Source organism: Octodon degus, unplaced genomic scaffold (assembly GCF_000260255.1).
Source record: "Octodon degus isolate 3935 unplaced genomic scaffold, OctDeg1.0 scaffold00089, whole genome shotgun sequence".
NCBI classification, from domain to species: Eukaryota; Metazoa; Chordata; class Mammalia; order Rodentia; family Octodontidae; genus Octodon; species Octodon degus.
In genome coordinates, this window is record NW_004524665.1 from 1,955,829 (window position 1) to 1,970,273 (window position 14,445).

The 14,445-nt window shown below is 44.4% G+C and overlaps 1 protein-coding gene and 1 pseudogene across 1 annotated transcript in view; one reads left to right on the forward strand and one right to left on the reverse strand.

Moving 5' to 3' along the window:
• LOC111818378 (nuclear autoantigen Sp-100-like) overlaps window positions 1–10,007 on the reverse strand; it is a 24,991-nt gene extending 14,984 nt beyond the window's left edge. Inside the window, exon 1 of the mRNA XM_023722278.1 lies at window positions 9,949–10,007. The gene's annotated coding sequence lies outside the window, so the exon portion shown is untranslated. The remainder of the gene's footprint in view (window positions 1–9,948) is intronic.
• LOC101560893 lies at window positions 715–2,163 on the forward strand (annotated as a pseudogene).
• Window positions 10,008–14,445: the final 4,438 nt, after the last annotated feature.

A 14,445-nucleotide genomic window follows, 5' to 3' on the forward strand; every position in this document is an offset into this window, starting at 1 on the left:
TAGTGTCCTCTGCACTTGTTATGGGTGGGCTTGGGTTCTGAGGTTGCATTTTGTTCCTTCTCATCATTTTGTGTAGCACTGTCTTCTGACTTTTGTTGTAGATCTTCGTTGTAGTTATAACCTTAGCACATATTGAAGTTCAGGCGCAGGTCTACAAAGTTTGGATTTATCCAGCCGTGCCTGGCTTGGGTCTGGCTGCTGTGCTCAGCTCCTTCCTGCTGCTGCCCTTGAGGGTGAACCTGTTGTGCCCCTCTGGCAAGATTTTCTGCTCCTGGACTAGCTGGGTGGTTCTATCCTCTGCACTCTCTGCAGGGATTTCAGCTGCAGGGTTTCACCCCAGGCCTGTATGCCAGGCCTGAGCTGAGCCTGGAGGGGACAAAGTGGAATAGGGGGGAGAGGCAGCTCTCCCACACACTCACTGGGCTTGGGCTAGGACTGGGTCTGGGGATTCCAGGAATGGGGCAGAAATTCCTACTCAGTGGGCAGGGTGGGGGAGGTGCTGTGGAGTGGTGGGGGTGTCCCAAGGGGGTGGAAGAGGGTCTCACCCACGCTGCACCTGGGCTGGGACCAGTAATAGGTCCTGCCAGGCACAGCCAGAAGCTCTCCCACACACTCCCACCTTATCTTTGACAAAGGGGCCAAACATGTTCACTGGAGGAAAGACAGCCTCTTTAATAAATGGTGCTGGGGGAGTGAGGCAGTGGCCAGCGAGCGATGGAGCCTGAGTCACCCACGCCGGTGGGGTCTCAGACACAGGAACTCCCAGTCTTCCATTCAGATTGTGTCAAGGACATTGCTGAGACCCTGGCCACAGCCAGAGAAACGGCAGCCACACTGGATTTGAAATCAAAGGAAGAGAAGGATGCTGAGCTTGACAAGAGGATGGAGACTCTTCGGAGGACCGTTAAAAGCTGAACTGGAAGGGATGGCTGTGACAGCGCCCCAGAAGGGCCACATGGAGGAGAAGAAGAACGTGGTGGTCGAGGAAAAGAGCATCGGTCTCCTAGGACTCCTCGACCCCCCAGGGCCAGCAGAGGGGGTCGGACTGCCCTGTAGCAGGGAGGCCGGGCAGGTGTGGGCCGGGCACCTCGAAGCAGGGTGGGCAGACCTGGGGAGCAGCCTCAGGAGGAGCTGGGGGCCGGGGCGGAAGGGGCCAGGGTCGAGGGTCCCCTCATCTCTCTGGAGCCAGTGACAGCACAGCCTCCCACAGCAAATTCAAGGAGGGGAGAGCGGTGTAGACAGAACATTGAGAAGACGACGCAGGAGATGGAGAAGATTGCAGAGTTCAAGCGCAACCAGCGGGAGGGGGTGCTAGAGCCTAACTCTATGCGAAACTTCCTGGATGACCCCCAGCCACGTGACGGACCCCTAGAGGAGCCTGAGCGAGACCACCAGGAGGGTGGCAGCCAGCACCGATGCAACTGGGGAGGCCCCGACTCTGAGCAGGTGCGCTGTGGCCTGGAACATGAGCGACAGGGTCGCCGTACCAGTCCAGGTAGTGCTGGTGACATGACGATGTCCACGGCGGGCAGGGAGCATTCAGAGTACCTGCGCTGGAAGCAGGAGAGGGAGAAGAGCGACTGGGAGCGGCTGTAGCGACAGCGAAAGCCCACACACAGGCCAGGGGCGAAGACAGTGGGATGCAGAGAATACCGAGGGCATGTCCAGAGATGGCCCAGCCCCTGTCCAGGAGCCATCACATCACTATGGTGATGACAGGGGATGGGCCCAGCCCCCAAACCTCCCACTTTTGAGGAATTCCTGTCAAGGCACAAAGCTGAGGTCAGCAGCCAGCGGCAAAGAAAGAACAGCCAACCCCAGCCCAAGGCAGCCAACCAGTTCTACAGTGACCATGATGACTGCTGGGAGACAAAAGCCTCTGAGGCCCCACAGCTGGAGGAGACCCCCATGTAGCCTTCAGAAACCGCGGCCCCTGCCCATGGGCCTCCTGAGGATGAGGGGGAAGAAGATGAGGAATGGGAGGATGGGACTGAGGATGAGGAGAAAGAGGACATGGAGGAGGAGGAGGAGATGGAGGGGGACAGCGAAGAGAAACAAGAGGTGGGTCCCCAGGGCCAGGAGACAGTGAGGATCACTGACGTCCAGAGGGTGCATTTCTGCAAGGTGGTTGCGGCCGGCCCACCCCCAGCGGCCACCTGCTGACCACAGTAGATGCAGCCAACCGTGTGTATTACCCTTGGCCTCGCCTTGCCCCTCTGCTTCTGCTGCACTGGGCCAGGAGCATGTTACCTGCACGGGGGAGGACCCGGGGTCCATTGGCACTGAGGCCCCAGGCATGAGGCCAAGCTCGGCAAGGACTTGTAAAGGTGCTACACCTGGGGCACATCGTGCCAGCGGGGCTCTAAGACTTTATTATCCTTTGGGCTTGGCCTGGCTGTAACTTCCACAGGACTTATGTTAGCCAGCCGCCTGCATTAAAGGCAGTGCTTCCACAAAAAAACAAAAAATAAAAAATAAATGGTGCTGGCGAGGGGGGGGGGGCGGGAACTGGCTCTCTACATGCCAAAAACTAAAATTAAGTTTGGGATATAGCTCAGTGGTATAAGCACCTGCCTGGCAAGTGCAAGGTCCTAAGTTCAACCCCCGATACCCACCTCCAAAAAAACCCATAAAACTAGACTCATGTTTATCACCATACACTAAAGTAGAAAAGGATCAAATATCTAAATATTAAAACAGATGCACTAAATCTACTGGAAGAAAAAGTAGGTAGAAACCTTGAAAACATAGCGATATGTGAGGAACTCATGAACAAAACCAAAAAGTACAGGAAATACTTCAAAGAATCAACAATTGAGATCTCATATAATATAATATATATATTTATGATAACTAAGATCATTGTGCTACTGATTTCTATTAGTTCATTAAAAGGAACAGTTAGTACTTATATTGTTTCATCAATTTTACATGTTTGTATCTGTGTTAGTTGATACATTGTGTCAACTTGGCTGAATCAGCTCCGGCAGCACGGGGATCTTGCCCTGCAGGTGGGCAGGGCCCAGGAATTGAGAAAGGCTTCCTGCCCCCTGCCTGGTTTCCTGCTGCCCCACCCTGCTTCCGAGGAGGGAGGAGCTTGACCTTGGCAGCCGCACCACTTCGGAGGAGCTCAGATCTTCACTGTGCAGCCCCGGTCGCAGTCAGCGCAGAAGGAAGAGAGAGGCTTGATGGATGCCGTAGCTGCTGCTCCTCCTCTGCTCCTCTTTCCACCGCATGAACTGCTGTTGTTTGCCTTGGAGCCAGCAGAATATGGACTGAACCCTCCAGTAACTGTGAGCTAAATAAACCTTTCCTTCCTTCATTTTGAGTGTCGGGTATTTGTCCCAGCAACGAGTAAAAAGTAACTAAGACAGTATCTGGTAAATCTGAGCAGCTACTTTAAAGATAACATACATGCAATATAATAACCATTGTTAATTTTATATCATCTTGTTTTGAAATTCTGTACTCATTTGTAATGGGATTTTTCTCTCTTTAAAAGAAATCATTATAAGCCAACGTCCTTAAAGAATGTAGACACAAAACTTCTCAATAAAATACAGTATTGGCAAACAGAGTGCAGTAAATTATTGAGAAGATCATACATTGTAACCACAATGGCTTCTTCCCATAGATGTAAAGATGGTTCAGCATATACTAATCAATAAATGTAGTACATCACATAAACCATGTGATCATTTCCACAGATGCAGAAAAAGCCTTCAACAAAATCCAACATCCATTCATTATTAAAAAAAAAAAAAACCTGACCCCAAAAAGATCCTTATCTCAATTGGATAAAATCAATTTATGACAAATTCACCACCAACATGATACTAACTGGGGGAAAAAACTAAAAGCTTTTCCTCTAAAATCAGGAAAGATAGTGCACCCACTGCCATTCAATATAGTACTCAAAACTTCAGCCAGAGCAATCAGACAAGGGAAAGAAATAAAAGTGATATGCATTAGAAAGAGAAAAGTCGAACTATTATTACTCATTGATTACATGATCCTTTACACAGAAGATCCTTTACAAAAACTTATACCACAGAACTCCTAGAACAAATGCAAGAAAGTAACAGAAAACAAAATCAACCAAAAATGAACACTAATCCGGAGTACTAATAATGAGCCTTCAAATAAAGAAATTAGAAAAACAACAGCATTTGCAACAGTGTAAAAAACTAAATTAAATCCTTAGGAATTAATCTAACCAAGGAAGCAAAAGATCTCTGTAATGAAAACCATAGTATTCTTTTAAAAAAATATAGAAGGGGCATCAAAAAATGGAAATCACTCTCCATACCTGGATAGAGAGAACTAATGTTGTCAAAATGGCCATGTTACCAGAATTGATATGTAGATTTAATGCAATACCAATAGAAATTGAAAAATAATCCCAAAATTCATGTGGAACCAGAAGAGACTCAGAACAGCAAAAGAAATGAGGAGTAATAAGAGCAAAGCAGAAGGCATCACACTCCCAGATTTCAAGTTGTGTGACAAAGCTACAGTGATAAAAACAGAGTGGTCCTGGCACAAAGACAGACATACAATTCAGTGGGACAAAATAATGATGCAGAAAAAAGTCAGGCACCTTTCAGTTATCTGATCTTGGATAAAAGGGGACAAAAACATATGCTGGATACAGGATAGCATCTTTAACAGGTGGAACGGGGAAAACTTGGTATCTACATGAGGAAAAATAAATCTAGGTGCATATCTTTCACCCTGTGCTAAAATAAAATCAAAATGAATCCAAGAACTAGATATGAAAACAGAAACACTTAATCTGCTGGAAGATAAAATAAGTAAAACCCTTGAAAGACATAGGCATTTCTGAATAGACTCTCAATTGCATTAAAAAAAAAAAAACACCAAAAATGAAGAAATGGGATTATATCAATTTAAACAGCTTCTGCACAGCAAAGAAAACCAAAAAAAGTGAAAATACAACCTAGGGTGCAGGAAAAACAATTTGCCAGCTACTCCATAGTCAAAGGACTAATATCTAAAACACATAAAGAACACCAGCAGCACAATGTTGCATACCTAAATCCCAGCACTCAGGAGGCTCAGACAGGAAGATTGTCATGAGTGAGGCCAGCCTAGACTACACAGTGAGTTCAAGGCCAGCCTGGAGTACACAGTGAGACCTTGTCTCAAAAGAAGAAAGGAAAGGAAGGAAGGAAGGAAGGAAGGAAGGAAGGAAGAAAGAAAGAAAGAAAGAAAGAAAGAAAGAAAGAAAGAAAGAAAGAAAGAAAGAAAGAAAGAGAAATTTTAAAAAACAATCAGACACCAAAAATAAAGCACCCAATCAAAAAATAAAATACACAATTGAAGTGAATAGACACTTCCAGAAGTAAAATTGCCAAGCAAATACATTTCTAAAATATTCAGCATCCTTCACTATTACAGGAATGCAAATCAAAACAAACTGACACTCCAGGTTACTCCAGGAAGAATAGCGATCATCAAGAACTCAAGACTCAACCAGCGTTGGCAAGGTTGTAGGGGAAAAAGAGCCCTTTCACACAGCTGGTGGGAACATAAGCTGGTACAACTACCATAGAAATCAGGATAGAGAGTTCTCACAAAACTAAAAGTAGAAATTCCATTTTATCTTGGATATCTTCCCAAAAGAGAGCAAAAGAAATGAAGAGTAATAAGAGCAATATCTTCTTCTTGGTATCTTCCCAAAAGAGTTAAAGGCATCACACCACAGCAATCCAGGCAAAGCCACTGTCTTAATTACCTTTCACATTGCCAAGACAAAATGCCTGAGTTAGGAGGGAAAGGTTGACTTAGCTCACAGTTCATAGCAGTTTCAGTCCGTAACTGGCTGGCTTGACAGCAGGGTGGCTTCACAGAGGAGAAACAGTTCACAGCAGGCAGAAGACAGCAAGGGCAATAAGGGATGTTAACAGTGTCATGTTGCCCCTTTTATCTTACCCCAACTACTCAGGGTGGGTAGCGCTCACGCCCTCAATCCTAGTGTCCTTGAGCCTAGCGCTGCACCGTGAGTCCTTTCCAGCATCACACTGCAGATCCAGGCACCTGTGTGACTGCAGAAGATGCTGGGGCACATCTAGACACAGCCGCAGCACACTGCCCCTGCCCGTCCAAGCACTCACACTCTTCCCTTTTTGTAAAAGGCACTTGGCTCATCACTAAGAGTTGCCAAAGTCCTAACAGTTTCAGCATTGCTGAAAAGTCCAAATCTAAAGTCTCCTCTAAGATTTAAGGCAAACTATTAGCTGCAAGCCTCTATACAAATAAAAAAAATAAAGTTAGACACTTCCAACATTCAACAGCATAGGACAGACATTTCCATTCCAAAAGTTACAAACAGGGGTATAGAAAGGAACAGGAACAGAGCAAACACTAAATCCCACAGTTCCCTTTCCAGCATCCCCAGCAATCTGTGGCAAGTTGTGAGCTCCAGAGGACTTGGGTGGCTCCACTCCTATGGCACTGACAGTGCCTATAGCCCCCATGGCTTTTCTCTTTGGCTCACACTGCTCACTCCTTTCAGTTTTTCTTTGACAATCCATGTTTCTGGCTTCTCCGAGCTTCTCTACCCTCCAAGAAGCCAGTTCCAAAGACTCTTGTGTCACATGCCCAGGAACTGTCACAACAACAACCCCACTTCTCTGGTACCAATTTCTGTTTCAGTCACTTTGCTCATTGCTAAGACAAAAGACCCAAGATCCAAAATTTAAAAAAGAGTTTGTAGACATTTCATCCATAGTCATCTGGCTCCAAGGCAGGATGGCACGACAGACAGGCATTGAAGAGGGAAGAAGGTAGCAAAGCAACAAGAGATAAGACAAACATATTTCTATCTCTTACAATGTATCCAGGCTACCAGGATTATGGTGGGGCCAACCCAGTCCATGAACTGATTTAGTAAACACCCACTTTTAACCCTAGCATCCTTAACCTTAGCATTGCACTATGAACCAATGTCAGTATCCCACACTAGATCCATCCACCACCAAAAAAGCCCCACCTGTTACTACACAAGGCTTTGCAGGGACATCTGGATGCAAACCATAACACCCATGTATATAGCAGCACAACTCAGGTTAGCTGATTCTATCATCAAATGCATGAATAAGGAGTGAGATAGATAGATAGATAGATAGATAGATAGATAGATAGATAGATAGATAGATAGATATTCAGCCCTAAGGAAGGATAAATTTGAATCATTTTGAGGAAAATAGATGCACATTAAGACCACAGTGCTAAGTAAAATAAACCAGATACAAAAGGTTAAATATTGCATAATATTCTCTATATGAGGAAAATCCAAAGAATAATTAATTAAAATAGCAGAATAAAAGTTGGATTATAGAAGACAAGGGAGACTTGTAGCAAATGGGGAGGGAATCTAAGGAGAAAGGAAGAGGTGAAGAAGGGGAAGGGGAAGAAAAAGGGGTTAAGACACAATATCTGTATTTACCAGCTCTCAAAGATGAATGTTGTACTGTATATTTTTATGTATACAAACACGTACTAATAAAATAAAATATGTAAGATAATCCCTTCTTGGCTTGAAGCAAGCAAAGATTTCTTCCACAAGTCCCAAGAAACTGACTTTAACATAAATCATTCATAAGTTACACTTACTTAAAATTGAAAACTTTGTTCCCTAAAGACACTAGTAAAAAACCAAAAAGAAAATCCACCGTATATGTAAAAATATTCACAACACATATACCCACAGAGTTTTCCTATGTAGAGCACATATAAAGAATGTTTGATAATTAATAAAGATACAAACAATCCCCAAGTTTTAAAAATATACAAAATAGCAAGAATTTTATAAAAGAAGATATCCATATGACCAATAAGCACATAAAAAGCTGAAAATTATTGTACATCAAAGAATTACATAATACAACCTCAGTAAAATACTGGTATGTACCCATCAAAATATGTAAGATTTAAGAGAAAAATCAATTACATTAAATATTAAGAAGACCATATTGATGGAAATTTTTACTCATTGTTAATGGAACAAAAATCAGTTCCCCATTTTAGAAAACTGGTGATGTCTATTAATTCTACCCCAAGACCCCAAAATTACACTACTATACAAGAGAAATGAAGCAAAGCCAATAAAAGGTTTGGCATGGTTCCATCATGTCTGTATAACTTAGGGAAGTTGACAAGTCAGGGCACAGGTAGTATGTCCCCAACAGCTATAACTTGTCCCTTTTTCTTTTTTTCTGAATTTTTAGGGCAGGGTCTACAGGGTCTACAGGGTCTCACTACGTAGATGGGACTCATAGTGATTCTCCTGTTTTCAGCCCCCCAAGTGCTGGGATTACAGGTGTGTACCACCACACCCAGTCTCAATCACTGGTCTCAGTGTGCCCCGTGGGCGGGGCTGGCATGGCACACTGGGGGTCAAACCCCTGCCACTGCGCTCTGCCTAAGCAGGCACTTAAGTCTGCTGAGCTATCAGGCTGGCCCTTATAACTTATCACTTTTGCCTAAAGACTCATATTTTAATTCTTGTCTGCTTTGTAGAATATCAAAGAATATTCTGTCTCTTTTCCTCTCTCTCTCTCCCCATCTCTCTCTGCTTCTCTCTGTCTCTGTCTCTCTCTACCTCTCTCTCTCTCTCTCTCTGTCTCTCTCTCTTTCTCTCATTTTTGCCTTTGCACTAAGATATATCTCCAACCCTTTTCTTATTTTTTATTTTAAGACAGGGTCATTCTCAATCACTAAATTACCCAGCCTGGTTCAAACTTGCAATCCTCCTGCCTCAGTTTCCCTGAGTGATGGGATTACAGTTCTGTACCACCATGGCTGGCTTCAAGGAGATTTCAGAACCAAATTGGGTATAAGTGAAGAACAAATATGAAAGTCCATGTCAACAAAGATAATGAAGGAAAAGAATGGAGACCAACTCTGTTAGCTTGCTGACTCCGGCTGCTGGCCTGCTTTACCCAACCCTCTTTTAAGTTGCTGAGCAGACGGGGTATAATTCACCATCTAGAAGAGCATCCGTGTTCTCCTAGCCCCAGAATGGGACCCCTAGCCGGGCTCCCCATGCTCAGAACAGAAGTCAGAGCAGCAAGTTCTCACCCAGGGCACAGAAAAGAGAAGTGAGAGGATTTGCAAATGCTGAAAACCAGTATATGTATTTTTTTAAGTCTTCTTTTTCAATCTCCAAAGTTTCTCAACTCTCGAGGGGATGGAGGCAAGCAGCTTGAGGAGAAGAACCCAGCCCGAAGGGCCAGAGGAATAAGCAGCCCAGGAAAGGGCAATGAGAAGCCGGCACCCAGAGTCTGCAGAGGACAGGACCACGAGCTCACATAAACAAGAGAACAGCAAAGCATCCCCGAGCAAAGCGAAATCGAGTCATTTCCAGGTGAAATGACATCGCTGATCTGTGCCTCTTTAGTGCAGGGAATGCAGAGACAGGGTGAGGAAAAGCAAGAGGTTCCCAAGCTGCTTTCCTGCCTGGAGATTGATTGACCTGAGACCTTGACTGGACAAAGTTAGACCAAAGCCTTGTCGACAGGCGAGAGCCAAATGTCTACATTACATAGGAGGGAGAATGTCCTTAGTGGTTCTGAAAGCAGTGAGAGAGGAAAGAAAGAAATCTCCAGGCACCTGAGGCCCAAGGCAGGAGCCAAGTTGATGAAAACAACCAACCTTTCAAGGGGGTACGAGGTTTTTGAAAACATGCCCCCAGAATACTTTGACAATCCTCCCATTGAGAGCTGGGGTCTTTGTTCCCATTCCTTGGATCTGGGACATGGGTCTTTTCAACCAACAGGATCCACAGAAGTGATGCCACCATCATGGAGGCCAGGCCACCTCATCCAGACCTGGCACTTGCTGCCCTCACCTTACCCCTGCCACTCCTCCTCCTCCCCGTTCTCTCTCACTCTTTCCCTCCCTCCCTCCAGGGGTCAGACCCACCTCCCATCACAGCCGTGGCCCTCTGAGCCGTAGTGTATCAAATGGACCCAAACGACTTCTCTGACTTCGTTGGTACGAACAACACACTTTGGTGTCTGTCAGATGATTGGTGGCAGGATTAGGACTGACTAATGGTAGTTCCAAGAAGGTCTCTTCCAGACCAGAGCACCCGTTCTGGAAAAGTCCTGCATCATAGTGTCAGCCAGTGTCATTTGACTCTTTATTCAGGTTTGGTTTTATTGCTGTAATTCATATGGGCACTTTGGGAAAGAAGGATTGTCCATGACCAGGTTGGACTGGGCTCTCCGGGGCCCTCCCTCATAACATCACCCGTGATGCTAAAGGCCCAGTGTGGTTCCTGACTCACAAAAGCCACTTCCAGTCCCTCCCAGGCCTCCCGGGCAGTGAGAGCACTCAGCCTGCGTGCAAGCTCTCTTCTCCCACAGGCCAGCCAGGCTGAGGTCAAAACAAACAAAAACTTTGGACTCTGATATGATCCTTGATGCCTGTTTTCTGGCATGTGGGAGACTCCGCCTCCAGCCCTGGCAGATGGGCTGCAGCCTGTCACCGCAAGTCAGGGGATGGAGTAGACAGAGTCTTAGTCACAGGGTGTGTGGAAAGCCCTAGTCCAGCAAATGTGGGGGCAGAGACAAGAAGGATGGACATTGGAGGGTGTGGAGGCCCCGGGCTCAGGCCCCAGGAAAAGTGGTTCCCTTGGTGCTAGTTGTCACGAGCCACCCTGAGAGACCTCTGTGAAGCCAGGCACGTTCTACATGAGGAACAGCTCTCCACAAACTGTTTCTCAGGTACTGGAGACTAGAAGCAACTTTCCATCACAGCTTGGTTTGGTCTCCAGTGAAATCCCTCAGCTCCCAAAGCAGCAGAGTCCCCTGCAGTGGTTCTTGGACTACAGAGTGCTCACAGAATGCAGGGCCAGGCTTCCTCTGTCTGTGGCCCTCACATAGGCCACAGATGGCCAGGCGCTGCTAGCAGCATCTCATGACCCTGACAGGAACTCACACCCTCAGGATGGGGTAAGTGCCATCAGAGCAGCAAGACGGAAGGGACCCCAGGGCCCCACATCCTGTAGCCCCACGGGGGCGGCAAGGTACTGGGTGATCAGTGGCTAAATACGCTAGTCTGCAATGTGAGCAGAGTGTAGTATGTGGACAAAAGAGCTTTGGAAGAAATAGGAAGAAAAAACCATGATCAGTTTAAGAAGGAGGTTTTGAAAGGAGTAAAACTGTCACTATTCATACACATGATCTTCTATACAGAATATCCTACAGATGCCACCAAAACAACTTATCAATAAGCTTAGAACTTATCGATAAATTTAAGAAAATTTCAGGATGTATAATCAATATACAAAGTCAATTTCATTTCTAGATATAGCACTGAAAAACAAACTATCTGAAAAAGTTTTTAAAATACTCCCATTTATAATAGCATCTAAAATAAAAGTTAATAAATTTAATCAAGGGGGTGAAAGATTAACACATGACAACTATAATACATTGATGAAATAAATTCTACAAGGCACAGATAAACTGGAAAATACCATGTGTTCATGGACTGGAAGAATTATTGCTGGAGAGACAGGAAGGAAGGAAGGAAAAGGGGGAGGGAAGGAGGAAAGGACAAGAAGGAAAGAAGAAAGAGCTTAAGATGGAAGAGAGAGAAGGAGAGGAGGGAAGGAGGGGAGGCGAAGGGATGGGAAGAAGGGGTGGGAAGGGGAGGAAGTTTAAGCAGGACAATGTGACACACTACTGTAAATCCCAGCATTTGGGAAGTTGATGCAGGAAGATTTCTGTGAACTCGAGGTCAGCCTGAACTACACAGTGAGACTCTGTCTCAAAAAACAAACAACATGAAGAATATTTTTCTGTCCTTGAAGCCTAGTAGAGATCCATTCTCAGGACTGGTCAATTCTGGAAGCACCTTTACCAAAAGAGCCACATTTAACAATCTCTTGCCACAGTGAGGCAGAGAATTGGGCACTCGGATTTCAGAAAGGAAGAGAACCAAGGGGAGGTCTCAGGCAGCAGAAGCATGCTCTAAAAGGAGCAACGGTTAATTACAATTTGCAAAGCTTTCATCGAAGTTTAATTCTGCAACCAGGAACAAAAAAGCTAACTATTCCACAGAGAGTGTTAAGCACTTGAGTGCAAGACATTTTGTCTCGGTACAGGTAAAAACAAGAATAAAATGAACTCAGCCAGGCATGGCGGTGCATGCCCATAACCCCAGCACTTAGGGGGCTGAGGCAGGATCACTATGAACTGAAGGCCAGCCTGGGCTACAAAGTGAGTTCAAGGCCAGCGAGGGAGCGAGCGAGCGAGAGAGAGAGACAGAGACAGAGACAGAGACAGAGACAGAGACAGACAGAGAGACAGAGAGAGAGAACTAAAATGAATTCAAAAGAGGGTCAGAAAAACTAGGAAAATCCCCAAAATAAGTCTCTTTACCCAAAGATTTGCTTCCTAAATAAAGATTATAAATTAGAATCCTATTATACACTTATTAAGAAAAAAATACACTTATTAAGGACAAAAGCTGTTCTGTTATTTGTTAATTTTATGATAAACGATAAATCTGGTTTGAAAAAAAAAAAGGACAGGGCTGGAGATTTAGCTCAGTGGTTCAGCGCCAGCCTAGCAAGATCCTGAATTTGATTCCTCATAACAAAAATAAATAAATAAAATAAAAAATAAATGTGTTACACCCAAAGTGATTCAATGCCATCCTGATCAGAATTTCAGTGAAACTTTTCACAGCAAACAAAAAGAAATCCTAAATATATATTAATATGGAGCTGCCCAAGGCCCCGAATTGCTAGAACAGTGTTGCACAGAGCAAACGTGAAGGCATCATACTTCCTGATTTCAAATTTACTACATCGCTTTAGTAATCAGAACAGCTATGCCACTTACATGAAAATGCAAAACAGGCAAATCACACAGAGCAGCAAGTCCAGAAATAGAACTCCACACGTACAGCCCACCAGTCTTCAATAAAGGCATCAAAAATACCCAAGAAGAAAAGGGCATTTTCTTCAGTAGTGGAGCCAGGAAAAGCAGACAGCCAAGGCAGATGAAAGAAATCGGACCCTTAGTTTATGCCACTTACACTGTGTGCACAAATCAATTCAAAACCACTCAGAATTGAATGCAGAAATGTTCTAGAAGAAAACAGGGGGTGGAGCAGCATACCACTGGTCTTGGCAATGATTTTTCAAATAGAAAATCAAAAGCAGAAGCAACAGAAGCAAAAATAGATAAGTGAGATTACATCTGCACAGCAAAAGAAATAATCAGCAAAAGCCAAAAGGTAACCTATGTGAAGAAAGTATCTGCAAACCATATGCATGATAAAATATGTAAGGAATTCATACAATGGAAAGGCAACACACAAAACAAACCCAGAGACCAGAAGGTCAGCCTACAAAATAGAACAAAATACTTGCAAATCATATATCTGATAAGATGCTAATATCTGGAATATCTAAGAACTCCTACAACCTGACAACAACAGTATACAAACAATTCAATTAAAAACGGGCCAAGGATCGAATGAGACATTTCGCCAATAAAAATATATGAATGCGTTAATCAGTCCATAAAAAGCTGCTCAACACTATTAATTATGGCGGGAAATTTAAAAAAATCAAAATGCCAACGAAACACCACTTCACACCTGGATGGCTACAATTTTTTAAAGAAAAATAAAAATAAATGCTAATTAAACTTCATTTGGAGCGCATGAAAATCCTTTATTCTGACAAAGTCTAATGTACCTACTTTTGCTGCCCATGATTTTGGTGCCATTTCCACAAACTTGGGCAAGTTTCAGTGCTGTGAACATCATCAGAAAAGTTTTCTTCTAAGAGCTTTATATTTTGGCTCCTAGGTTTAGAATTCTGATCCACTAATTTTTATATGTAGCATAAGGTAAGAGTCCAATTTTTTCTCCTTTTTCTCCTCCTCCTCCTCCTCCTCCTTTGCTTCATCCGTGCATGCGGACCACCCGTCTTCCCACTACCATTTGTTGAAAAGGCTTTTACTTCCCCATCAAGCACTCTTAGCATCCTGCTGAAATCAGTTGACCACACAAATGAAAATGTGTGCCTGGGCTCTGCTCTGTTTCCGTGGTGAACAATGTATCATCACGGCAGCACCACACTGTGTCATTGCATCGTGGAAGTGGGTTGGAAGGTCGGCGAGTGGGAGCCTTCTTTATCCTTTTTCAAGATTGTTTTGCTGGTTGAGGAGCCTTGCAATTCCGTATGACTTTGAAAACCAACTTTCCCATTTTTGTGGGCCAAAAAAAAAGCTGTTGGGATTTTGACAGGGATGGTGACATCTGGAGGTCATTTTGGAGGACTTTGGAGGGTACCAAAATGTTAGTAGCACTAACCCTTCCTGCCTCTGAACATGGGCTGTCTTTCCACTTTTGTAGGGCTTCTTTCAGCAACATTTTGCAATTTTCAGCAGAAAG